This window comes from Oncorhynchus keta, chromosome 10, assembly GCF_023373465.1.
Source record: "Oncorhynchus keta strain PuntledgeMale-10-30-2019 chromosome 10, Oket_V2, whole genome shotgun sequence".
NCBI lineage: Eukaryota > Metazoa > Chordata > Actinopteri > Salmoniformes > Salmonidae > Oncorhynchus > Oncorhynchus keta.
The window spans coordinates 10,430,933-10,443,838 of record NC_068430.1 but is presented as its reverse complement, the minus strand read 5'-3'; the positions used below and the strand labels follow the sequence as shown (position 1 = coordinate 10,443,838).

Genomic DNA, 12,906 nt, shown 5'->3' with positions numbered 1-12,906 from the left:
GAGGATGGGGGAGTAGAGAGAGAGAGAGAGGAGGATGGGGGGAGAGAGAGAGAGAGGAGGATGGGGGAGTAGAGAGAGAGAGAGGAGGATGGGGAGTAGAGAGAGAGAGAGGAGGATGGGGGGAGTAGAGAGAGAGAGAGGAGGATGGGGGGGAGAGAGAGAGAGAGGAGGAGGGGGGAGAGAGAGAGAGAGAGAGGAGGATGGGGGAGTAGAGAGAGAGAGAGGGGGGGAGTGGGGGAGTAGAGAGAGAGAGGAGGATGGGGGAGTAGAGAGAGAGAGGATGGGGGAGTAGAGAGAGAGAAGAGGATGGGGGGAGTAGAGAGAGAGAGAGGAGGATGGGGGAGTAGAGAGAGAGAGTAGAGAGGGAGGATGGGGAGAGAGAGAGAGAGAGAGAGGAGGATGGGGGATGGAGAGAGAGAGAGAGGAGGATGGGGGAGTAGAGAGAGAGAGGAGGATGGGGGAGGAGGGGGAGTAGAGAGGAGGATGGGAGAGAGAGAGGAGGATGGGGAGTAGAGAGAGAGAGAGAGGAGGATGGGGGAGTAGAGAGAGAGAGAGAGGAGGATGGGGGAGTAGAGAGAGAGAGAGAGGAGGATGGGGGAGTAGAGAGAGAGAGAGAGAGGAGGATGGGGGAGAGAGAGAGAGGAGAGAGAGAGGAGGATGGGGGGAGTAGAGAGAGAGAGAGGAGGATGGGGGAGTAGAGAGAGAGAGGGGAGAGGAGGATGGGGGAGATAGAGAGAGAGAGAGAGGAGGATGGGGGAGTAGAGAGAGAGAGAGGAGGATGGGGGAGTAGAGAGAGAGAGAGAGGAGGATGGGGGAGAGAGAGAGAGAGAGAGGAGGATGGGGGAGAGAGAGAGAGAGAGAGGATGGGGGAGTAGAGAGAGAGAGAGGAGGATGGGGGGAGTAGAGAGAGAGAGAGAGGAGGATGGGGAGTAGAGAGAGAGAGGAGGATGGGGGAGTAGGATGGGGAGAGGAGGATGGGGGAGTAGAGAGAGAGAGGAGGATGGGGGGGAGAGAGAGAGAGAGGAGGATGGGGGAGTAGAGAGAGAGGAGGATGGGGGAGTAGAGAGAGAGAGGAGAGAGGGGGGGAGTAGAGAGAGAGGAGGATGGGGAGTAGAGAGAGAGAGAGAGGAGGATGGGGGTAGAGAGAGAGAGGAGGATGGGGGGAGAGAGAGAGAGGAGGAGGATGGGGGGGAGAGTAGAGAGAGAGGAGGATGGGGAGTAGAGAGAGAGAGAGGAGGAGGGGGGGAGAGAGAGAGAGAGAGGAGGAGGGGGAGTAGAGAGAGAGAGAGAGAAGAGGATGGGGAGTAGAGAGAGAGAGAGAGAGAGAGAGGAGGATGGGGAGTAGAGAGAGAGAGGAGGATGGGGGGGAGAGAGAGAGAGAGAGAGGAGGATGGGGAGTAGAGAGAGAGAGGAGGATGGGGGAGTAGAGAGAGAGAGAGGATGGGGAGAGGATGGGGGAGAGAGAGAGAGAGAGGAGGATGGGGGAGTAGAGAGAGAGAGGAGGATGGGGAGTAGAGAGAGAGAGGAGGAGGGGAAGGATGGAGTAGAGAGAGAGGAGGATGGGGGAGAGAGAGAGAGAGAGAGGAGGATGGGGAGTAGAGAGAGAGAGAGGGAGGATGGGGAGGGGGAGAGAGGAGAGAGAGAGGAGGATGGGGAGTAGAGAGAGAGAGAGAGGAGGCTGGGGAGTAGAGAGAGAGAGAAGAGGATGGGGGAGTAGAGAGAGAGTTGAAGATGGGGAGTAGAGAGAGAGGAGGATGGGGGAGTAGAGAGAGAGAGAGAGAGGAGGATGGGGAGTAGAGAGAGAGAGAGGAGGATGGGGGAGTAGAGAGAGAGGAGGATGGGGAGATAGAGAGAGAGAGAGGAGGATGGGGGAGTAGAGAGAGAGAGGAGGATGGGGGAGTAGAGAGAGAGAGGAGGATGGGGGAGTAGAGAGAGAGAGAGAGGAGGATGGGGGAGTAGAGAGAGAGAGAGAGAGGAGGAGGATTGGGGGAGTAGAGAGAGAGAGGAGGATGGGGGAGTAGAGAGAGAGAGAGAGAGAGAGAGGGGGAGGATGGGGGAGTAGAGAGGAGAGGAGGATGGGGATAGAGAGAGAGAGAGAGGGAGAGAGAGAGAGAGAGAGAGAGAGAGAGAGAGTTAGAGGAGAGAGAGAGGAGGATGGGGGAGTTAGAGAGAGAGAGGAGGATGGGGGAGTAGAGAGAGAGTGGAGGATGGGGAGAGAGAGAGAGGAGAGAGGAGGGTGGGGGAGTATAGAGAGAGAGGAGGATGGGGGACTAGAGAGGAGGATGGGGGAGTAGAAAGAGAGAGGAGGTAGGGGGAGTAGAGAGAGAGAGAGGAGGATGGGGGAGTAGAGAGAGAGGAGGATTGGGGGAGTAGAGAGAAAGGAGGATGGGGGAGCAGAGAGAGAGAGAGGAGGATGGGGGAGTAGAGAGAGAGAGAGGGGGATGGGGGAGTAGAGAGAGAGAGGAGGATAGGGGGATTAGAGAGAGAGAGGAGGATGGGGGCAGTAGAGAGAGAAAGGAGGATGGGGGAGTAGAGAGAAAGAGGAGGATGGGGGGGAGAGAGAGAGAGAGGAGGATGGGGAGTAGAGAGAGAGAAAGAGAGAGAGGAGGATGGGGGAGTAGAGAGAGAGGAGGATGGGGGAGTAGAGAGAGTGAGAGAGGAGGATGGGGGAGTAGAGAGGGAGAGGAGGATGGGGGGGAGAGAGAGAGAGAGAGAGAGAGAGGAGGATGGGGGAGTAGAGAGAGAGAGAGGAGGGTGGGGGAGATATAGAGAGAGTTGGATGGGGGAGTAGAGAGGAGGATGGGGGAGTAAAGAGAGAGAGGAGGATGGGGGAGTAGAGAGAGAGAGAGGAGGATGGGGTGAGTAGAGAGAGAGAGAGAGGAGGTTGGGGGAGAAGAGAGAAAGAGAGGAGGATGGGGGAGTAGAGAGAAAGAGGAGGATGGGGGGAGTAAAGAGAGAGAGGAGGATGGGGGAGTAGAGAGAGAGAGAGAGAGAGAGAGAGAGAGAGAGGAGGATGGGGGAGTAGAGAGAGAGGAGGATGGGGAGTAGAGAGAGAGAGAGAGGAGGATGGGGAGTTGAGAGAGAGAGAGAGAGAGAGGAGGATGGGGGAGTAGAGAGAGAGAGAGGAGGGTGGGGGGAGTATATAGAGAGAGTTGGATGGGGGAGTAGAGAGGAGGATGGGGGAGTAGAGAGAGAGAGAGAGAGAGAGGAGGATGGGGGAGTAGAGAGGGAGAGGAGGATGGGGGGAGTAGAGAGAGAGAGAGAGAGAGAGAGAGAGAGAGAGAGGAGGATGGGGGGAGTTAGAGAGAGAGAGGAGGATGGGGGGAGTAGAGAGAGAGTGGAGGATGGGGGAGTAGAGAGAGAGTGAGAGAGGAGGGTGGGGGAGTATAGAGAGAGAGGAGGATGGGGGACTAGAGAGGAGGATGGGGGGAGTAGAAAGAGAGAGGAGGTAGGGGGAGTAGAGAGAGAGAGAGGAGGATGGGGGAGTAGAGAGAGAGGAGGATTGGGGGAGTAGAGAGAAAGGAGGATGGGGGGAGCAGAGAGAGAGAGAGGAGGATGGGGGAGTAGAGAGAGAGAGGTGGATGGGGTGAGTAGAGAGAGAGGAGGTTGGGGGAGAAGAGAGAGAGAGAGGAGGATGGGGGAGTAGAGAGAGAGAGGGGGATGGGGGAGTAGAGAGAGAGAGAGGGGGAGGGGGGAGTAGAGAGAGAGAGGAGGATAGGGGGATTAGAGAGAGAGAGGAGGATGGGGGCAGTAGAGAGAGAAAGGAGGATGGGGAGTAGAGAGAAAGAGGAGGATGGGGGGAGTAGAGAGAGAGAGGAGGATGGGGGAGAGAGAGAGAGAGAGAGAGAGAGAGAGGAGGATGGGGGGAGTAGAGAGAGAGGAGGATGGGGGAGTAGAGAGAGAGAGAGAGGAGGATGGGGGAGTAGAGAGGGAGAGGAGGATCGGGGGAGTAGAGAGAGAGAGAGGGGGATGGGGGAGTAGAGAGAGAGAGAAGAGGGTGGGGGAGTATATAGAGAGAGTTGGATGGGGGGGAGTAGAGAGGAGGATGGGGGAGTAGAGAGAGAGAGGAGGATGGGGGAGTAGAGAGAGAGAGAGAGGAGGTTGGGGGAGAAAGAGAGAGAGAGGAGGATGGGGGAGTAGAGAGAAAGAGGAGGATGGGGGGGAGTAGAGAGAGAGAGGAGGATGGGGGAGTAGAGAGAGAGAGGAGGATGGGGGAGAGAGAGAGAGAGAGAGAGAGAGGAGGATGGGGGAGTAGAGAGAGAGGAGGATGGGGGATTAGAGAGAGAGAGAGGAGGATGGGGGAGTAGAGAGAGAGAGAGATTGAGAGAGGAGGATGGGGGAGTAGAGAGAGAGAGAGGAGGGTGGGGGGAGTATATAGAGAGAGTTGGATGGGGGAGTAGAGAGAGAGAGGAGGATGGGGGAGTAGAGAGAGAGAGAGAGAGAGGTGTATGGGGGAATAGAGAGAGAGAGAGAGGAGGGTGGGGGGAGTAGAGAGAGAGAGGGGAGGATGGGGGAGTAGACCGAGAGGAACACTATGTATTAGCTGTGCAGTGACCGAGAGGAACACAGTGTATTAGCAGTGCAGTGACCGAGAGGAACACAGTGTATTAGCAGTGCAGTGACCGAGAGAACACAGTGTATTAGCAGTGCAGTGACCGAGAGGAACACAGTGTATTAGCAGTGCAGTGACCGAGAGGAACACAGTGTATTAGCAGTGCAGTGACCGAGAGGAACACAGTGTATTAGCAGTGCAGTGACCGAGAGGAACACAGTGTATTATCAGTGCAGTGCAGTGACCGAGAGGAACACAGTGTATTAGCAGTGCAGTGCAGTGACCGAGACGAACACAGTGTATTAGCAGTGCAGTGCAGTGACCGAGACGAACACAGTGTATTAGCAGTGCAGTGCAGTGACCGAGACGAACACAGTGTATTAGCAAGAGAGGAACACAGTGTAGTAAATCAATGTATTTTTCATTATGTGTATTTTTTCTTTAAATATTTCATTATTTCTTTAACTTCTGGATTTGAGCTCATTATCATAAATGGTTTTCGAAGGTTATCTTTTAAAATGCTGTAAAGGATTTCTGGCCCACCTCAGTTTGGTCATGGATAACAGACAGAGAAAGACTGAGAAAGTGGAGATTGTAGGTGCATGTCACGATTGGCCCTTGAATGAGGAAGACACAGAACTGTGATTGGTGGAGAGAGTACTGTGTAGGGGGGTGGTGTGGGTTAGGGAGTCAGGCTTAAAGGGTTAGAGGGGTAGAGGGTTTGGGGTAGGGGGGCAGAGATTTTGGGGTTGGGGGATCCTTCCATCACCTCTTTGCAATACAGCTAATTTCCATTTATCCTGTGATTTACAGTAATTTAGATTCTGCAAGAGGAGGCCTTTTCAGTGTCTGAGGTTTAGTAAGACTGTAGTACTAAGAGCAGCTGTAATAGCACTGAACATGTTGTTTCTCTGAAATACATCCTTTACTTTCATTTGAAAGACATGTTCTTACATTGTGGATTGATTTTCTGAACAGTGAGCTTCAATAGTATTGGGACAGTGACAAATATTAGATTTTTGTTGTCTCTATACTCCAGAACTTTGAATTTGAAATTACATTAAATGTGTACATGGACCGAAACATTTAGTCTATTCATGTGTATTAAAATAGTAAACAGTTAAGTATTTTGTCCCATATTTATAGCATTCACTGACTACAACAAGCTTGTGACTCGACACAAATGTTTTGGATGCATATGCAATACTTTTGTAGCTCACTGTATATCAAGCCTAGTGTTGGAATCAATTCTTAGTCCAGGACTAGGCTTAATATGTGTCTGGGAAACCGGCCCTGTAAATCATAGAATATTCTCAATTGATGAGCTAGTTAGTTAAGACGAGTTTTCCAGGGGCTAATGCGTTTCATCAGGGAACACGCAGAACAGCCTACTACACTCTCCACCATTACAAGGTTCATCTATCAATTGATTAGGCCTCTCCAATCACCATTACTAACACAGAGATGCTGTGGTTGTTGTTGTTTTGTGAGAACATGCCTGCTACCAAGGTCTTCTATAGTCTTCCATAGTCTCATAGTCTTCTCTAGTCTCATAGTCTTCTATAGTCTTCCATAGTCTTCTATAGTCTTCTATATATAGTCTTCTTTAGTCTGCTATAGTCTCATAGTCTCATAGTCTTCCATAGTCTTCTATAGTCTTCTATAGTATTCTATAGTTTCATAGTCTCATAGTCTTCAATAGTCTCACAGTCTTCCATTGTCTTCTACAGTCTTCTATAGTCTTCTATAGTCTCATGGTCTTCTATAATATTCTATAGTCTTCTATAGTCTTCTATAGTCTCATAGTCTTCTATGGTCTTCCATGGTCTCTCTTTGGCTTGTCACCTAAAACCCTCACAAACTTTTACAGATGCACAATTGAGCGCATCCTGTCGGGCTATATCACTGCAAGTTACGGCAACTGCACTGCCCACAACCACAAGGCTCTCCAGATGGTGGTGCGGTCTGCACAACGCATCACCAGGGACAAACTACCTGCCCTCAAGGACACCTACAGCTCCCGATGTCACAGGAAGGACAAGATTGTCAAGGACAACAACCACCCGAGCCACTGCCTGTTCACCCTGCTACCACCCAGAAGGCGAGGTCAGTACAGGTGCATCAAAGCTGGGACCGAGAGACTGAAAAATAGCTTCTATCTCAAGGCCATCAGACTCTTAAACAGCCTTCACTAACACAGAGAGGCTGCTGCCTACATACAGACTTGAAATCATTGGCCACTTTAATAAATGGATCATTAGTCACTTTAATAATGCAACTTTAACTTCTTTGGGACTGGGGGGCAGTATTAAGTAGCTTGGATGAATAAGGTGCCCAGAGTAAACTGCCTGCTACTCAGGCCCAGTTACTAATATATGCATATTATTAGTAGATTTGGATAGAAAACACTCTGAAGTTTCTAAAACTGTTTGAATGTCTGTGAGTATAACATAACTCATATGGCAAGCAAAAACCTGAGAAAAACAACAACCAGGAAGTGGGAAATCTGAGGTTTGTAGTTTTTCAACTCATTCCCTATCGAAAACATTGTCTATGGGGTCATATTGCAGTTCCTAAGGCTTCCACTAGATGTCAACAGTCTTTAGAACCTTGTTTGATGCTTCTACTGTGAGGTGGGGGTGAATGAGAGGGGATTGAGTCAGAGGTCTGGCAGAGTGCCATTAGCTAACCACGCTGTAACGGCGTTCGTCTGTTGAAAGAGTCGGACCAAAATGCGGCGTGGTGGTTACTCATGTTCTTTAATGAAAATAATGAACGATACATGAAATAACTAAATATACAAAACAACAAACGAAACGTGAAAACCTATACAGCCTATCTTGTGACAACAAACACAGAGACAGGAACAATCACCCACAAACACACAGTGAAACCCAGGCTACCTAAATATGGTTCCCAATCAGAGACAACGAGAATCACCTGACTCTGATTGAGAACCGCCTCAGGCAGCCATAGACTATGCTAGACAACCCTACTCAACCACAATCCCAATACCTACTAAACCCCAATACAAAAACACACCAAAATAAACCCATGTCAAACCCTGGCCTGACCAAATAAATAAAGAAAACACAAAATACTAAGACCAAGGCGTGACACACGCTGACCACGATAGTTAGCTTGCGTTCCATTGCAATTCTACAGACAAAGGAATTCTCTGGTTGGAACATTATTGATGATTTATGCTAAAAACATCATACAGATTGATGCTATACTTCGTTTGACATGTTTCTACGAACTGTAATATAACTTTTTATCTGAACTTTTGCATGGACTTGCCTGCATGTCGTGATTTTGGATTGTATACTAAACGCGCAAACAAAAAGGAGGTATTTGGACATAAATGAGGGACTTTATCGAACAAATCAAACATTTATTGTCGAACTGGGATTCCTGGGAGTGCATTCTGATGAAGATCATCAAAGGTAAGTGAATATTTATAATGCTATATCTGACTTCTGTTGACTGCACAACATGGCGGATATCTGTTTGGCTGTTTTGTTGTCTGAGCATTGTACTCAGATTATTGCATGGTTGCGGTTGCATTAAGGAGACGTTTATCTAAAGTTCCATGTATAACACTTGTATTTTCATCAACATTTATGATGAGTATTTCTGTGAATTGATGTGGCTCTCTACAAAATTACCGGATGTTTTGGAACTACTGAACATAACTCGCCAAGGTAAACTCAGATTTCTGGATATAAATATGAACTTTATCGAACAAAACATACATGTATTGTGTAACATGAAGTCCTATGAGTGTCATCTGATGAAGATCATCAAAGGTTAGTGAATAATTTTATCTCTATTTCTGCCTTTGATGTGCTTTCGCCGTGAATGTCACGAGTTCGACCGAGGGTGTTTCCCCTTCCCGGGCGGGTGGAGCTCGGCGGTCCTCGTCACCGGCCTATTAGCTGCCACTGATTGTTTTTCCTCCCCCTCCTTGTATGTTTAGTGGTAGCACCTGTTTTTGTTAATTAGTTTGTCTTTATTAGTCAGCCGGCCCGCTTGGTTGTTGTGCGGGATTATTTCATTGTAACCTTCGGCTCTGTTGTAAAGGTACGTGTTTGTGCCTGGTCGTGTATTTTTCCATTGTATTTTTTGATTCCCTGTGTTTTGGGAACGTAACTTTTGTGAGCACCCTGTGGTGCGTTGGTGCTATTAAAAGACGCACAGCATTGAACTCTGTCTCCTGCATTTGACTTCACACCCACGACACCCGGAGCATTACAGTGAAGCCTTTTTGAAATCAGACACTGTGGCTGGATTAACGAGAAGTGTATCTTTAAAATAGTGTAAAATACTTGTATGCTTGAGGAATTTTAATTATGAGATTTCTGTTGTTTTGAATTTGGCGCCCTGCACTTTCACTGGCTGTTGTTGAGGTGGGACGCTACCGTCCCGAATATCCCAGAGAGGTTAATAATGTTTACATATCTTACATTACTCATCTCTGTGAGGACGTTGGTAAAAGGAAAAATGCAGAGTCAGGTGCAGGACACAGTTTTGAGTAATCATCCATAATTTACTCCAAAATAAATAAGATTACAACAAGGTACAAATACTATAATCCCAAACACGAACAACGAGAAGCCACATGACAAACAATAACACACAAACCAGAGAGGGAAACCAGAGGGTTAAATAAGGAACATGATTAATGGAATAGAAACTAGGTGTGTATGATCAAGACAAAACAAATATGGATCGGTGGTGTCTAGAAAGCCGGTGACGTCGACCGCCGAACGCCCCACGAAGGAGAGGGGCCAACTTCGGCCGAAGTCGTGACAATCTCATATGTATATACTGTGTTTAATGCCATCTATTGCATCTTGCCTATGCCACTCTGTCATTGCTCATCCATATATTTATATGTATATATTCTTATTCCATTCCTTTACTTAGATTTGTGTGTATAAGGTAGTTGTTGGGGAATTATTAGATTACTTGTTAGATTTGTGTGTATAAGGTAGTTGTTGTGGAAGTGTTAGATTACTTGTTAGATATTACTGTACTGTCGGAACTAGAAGCACAAGCACTTCGATACACTCACATTAACATCTGCTAACCATGTGTATTGTGACCAATAACATTTGATTTGATGTAGAAATTCCATAGTCTTTCCATAGTATTTCTGTAAATTCAATATATGTGAAATAACAAACAGTTCACAATATTGTTTTCACATTTATTGACAAATCTTTTTTTTTTTAATTGTTTATACAAAAGATATTTGCACCAGGCCTACCTAAATTACTTTCACCTGACAAGAGTAGAAAATAATTGCTTTTGTAAACAATACAAATACACCTACTGCGTGCTGTAATTCCATATAGGGTTTTGGTTCAAAACCATATATACAGAACTAGCTTTGTAACCTACAGTAGGGTAAATGTCTTTCAGAGCACTACGGCAGCATTTGATTGTGAGTACATTATTACAAAGCAAAGTCCATTCATTGAAGACATTCAGTCTACTCAGGTCATTACAGTAAAATACATTTCTCTATTTTCCGATACTCCTCATGTCGAGTCCTCAGATCTTGACACACGCATGTGTTTATGACATCACATCCTAGTGTAGAAGACACGGAACATTGAACATTCCAATATGTCAGTTCTCCACATGCTGTACATGTGGCCCATGTTATTGGTCAGCTGTTTGCGTGTGTGTTTGCATCAATATCTCCTCATGTACTGTGGACTGGGGTGTATAGTGTCACTACTTCCCCTGAGGGAGAACAGAGCTTTAGAGGTGACCTAGTTCCACTGATTAACGTCAGCAGAAGGCCGTGTGTGTGTGTGTGTGCTCCATCAGTGCTTTGTACCGGGGTACTGAACTGTGCCATGGACTCAGGACTCAACCCAATTGGGCTTGTGTAATGAAGCAAGCAAGCACACACACACACGCACGCACGCACGCACACACACACACACACACACACACACACACACACACACACACACACACACACACACACACACACACACACACACACACACACACACACACACACACACACACACACACACACACACACACACACACACACACACACACACACACACACACACACACACACACACACACACACACACACACACACACACACACACACACACAGAGAGAGATAATAACATCCGTATAACACCCAGGTATTACCCTCTGTATCAACCAGAAGAACTGACTCCTTTGTGGTAATGTTGATGGAATACATGAACCACTGCATGAACCAATACATGAACCAATGCATGAACCAATACATGAACCAATACATGAACCAATGCATGAACCAATACATGAACCAATACATGAACCACTACATGAACCAATGCATGAACCACTGCATGAACCAATGCATGAACCACTGCATGAACCAATACATGAACCAATACATGAACCAATGCATGAACCAATGCATGAACCAATGCATGAACCAATGCATGAACCAATACATGAACCAATACATGAACCAATGCATGAACCAATGCATGAACCAATGCATGAACCAATGCATGAACCAATACATGAACCAATACATGAACCACTGCATGAACCACTGCATGAACCAGTACATGAACCAATACACCGTGACAATGCATCAGTAGGTCGTGTGACAGACAGGGAATTACACTGTGTGATGGATGCTGGCTGTCATTACACTGCTGCTCGGTTCTCTCTCCTAAAATGGCAGCACAATAGAACAGAAGGCTGTGGCTCTGACTCTGTACTGAACAATGACTGAACCAATGACTGAACCAATGACTGAACCAATGACTGCTGTGACTGAGATGAGATCTATGCAGTTTGTTACATTCTTGTTGTCACTTCTGAGGAGACTGGTAGCTAAACATACATTCATGGTAGGTTGTAGATGTGTAAATTCATGGTCGGTTGTAGATGTGTAAATTCATGGTAGGTTGTAGAAGTGTAAATACATGTGTATTTGTGTAATTGTATGTGTAATTGCATCTGTAATGTCTGAGTGTCATCAGAAGAGTAACATACATGGTAGGTTGTAGATGTGTAAATTCATTGTAGGTTGTAGATGTGTAAATTCATGGTAGGTTGTAGATGTATACATTCATGGTAGGTTGTAGATGTGTAAATTCATGGTAGGTTGTAGACGTGTAAATTCACGGTAGGTTGTAGATGTGTAAATTCATGGTAGGTTGTAGATGTGTAAATTCATGGTAGGTTGTAGATGTGTAAAATCATGGTAGGTTGTAGATGTGTAAATTCATGGTAGGTTGTAGATGTGTAAATTCATGGTAGGTTGTAGATGTGTAAATTCATGGCAGGTTGTAGATGTGTAAATTCATGGTAGGCTGTAGATGTGTACATTCATGGTCAGTTGTAGATGTGTAAATTCATGGTAGGTTGTAGATGTGTAAATTCATGGTAGGTTGTAGATGTGTAAATTCATGGTAGGTTGTAGATGTGTAAATTAATGGTAGGTTGTAGATGTGTAAATTCATGATAGGTTGTAGATGTGTAAATTCATGGTAGGTTGTAGATGTGTAAATTCATGGTAGGTTGTAGATGTGTAAATTCATGGTAGGTTGTAGATGTGTAAATTCATGGTAGGTTGTAGATGTGTAAATTCATGGTAGGTTGTAGATGTGTACATTCATGGTAGGTTGTAGATGTGTACATTCATGGTAGGTTGTAGATGTGTAAATTCATGGTAGGTTGTAGATGTGTAAATTCATGGTAGGTTGTAGATGTGTAAATTCATGTTGTAGGTTACATTCATGGTAGGTTGTATGTAAATTCATGGTAGGTTGTAGATGTGTAAATTCATGGTAGGTTGTAGATGTGTAAATTCATGGTAGGTTGTAGATGTGTAAATTCATGGTAGGTTGTAGATGTGTAAATTCATGGTAGGTTGTAGATGTGTAAATTCATGGTAGGTTGTAGATGTGTAAATTCATGGTAGGTTGTAGATGTGTAAATTCATGGTAGGTTGTAGATGTGTAAATTCATGGTAGGTTGTAGATGTGTAAATTCATGGTAGGTTGTAGATGTGTACATTCATGGTAGGTTGTAGATGTGTAAATTCATGGTAGGTTGTAGATGTGTAAATTCATGGTAGGTTGTAGATGTGTAAATTCATGATAGGTTGTAGATGTGTAAATTCATGGTAGGTTGTAGATGTGTAAATTCATGGTAGGTTGTAGATGTGTAAATTCATGGTAGGTTGTAGATGTGTACATTCATGGTAGGTTGTAGATGTGTAAATTCATGATAGGTTGTCATGTAGAACATGTGTATACTTTATATTGATGTGATGGTGCAATGTCCAAGCTTCCTCAAAACGTGTAAACACT

The 12,906-nt window shown here is 46.1% G+C and overlaps 1 long non-coding RNA gene across 5 annotated transcripts; it reads left to right on the top strand.

Annotated features, from left to right (window-relative positions):
- The first annotated feature begins 11,007 nt into the window (after nt 1-11,007).
- Nucleotides 11,008-12,880, top strand: LOC127932104 (uncharacterized). Of its 5 annotated transcripts, none has more exons than XR_008144044.1 (4): nt 11,008-11,981; nt 12,034-12,215; nt 12,438-12,671; nt 12,750-12,880. It is a non-coding gene; the product is annotated as an uncharacterized LOC127932104 (long non-coding RNA). The 5 variants fall into 5 exon arrangements; XR_008144042.1 differs by having other exon boundaries at nt 12,412-12,671; XR_008144041.1 differs by having other exon boundaries at nt 12,386-12,671.
- The last annotated feature ends 26 nt before the right edge of the window (nt 12,881-12,906 follow it).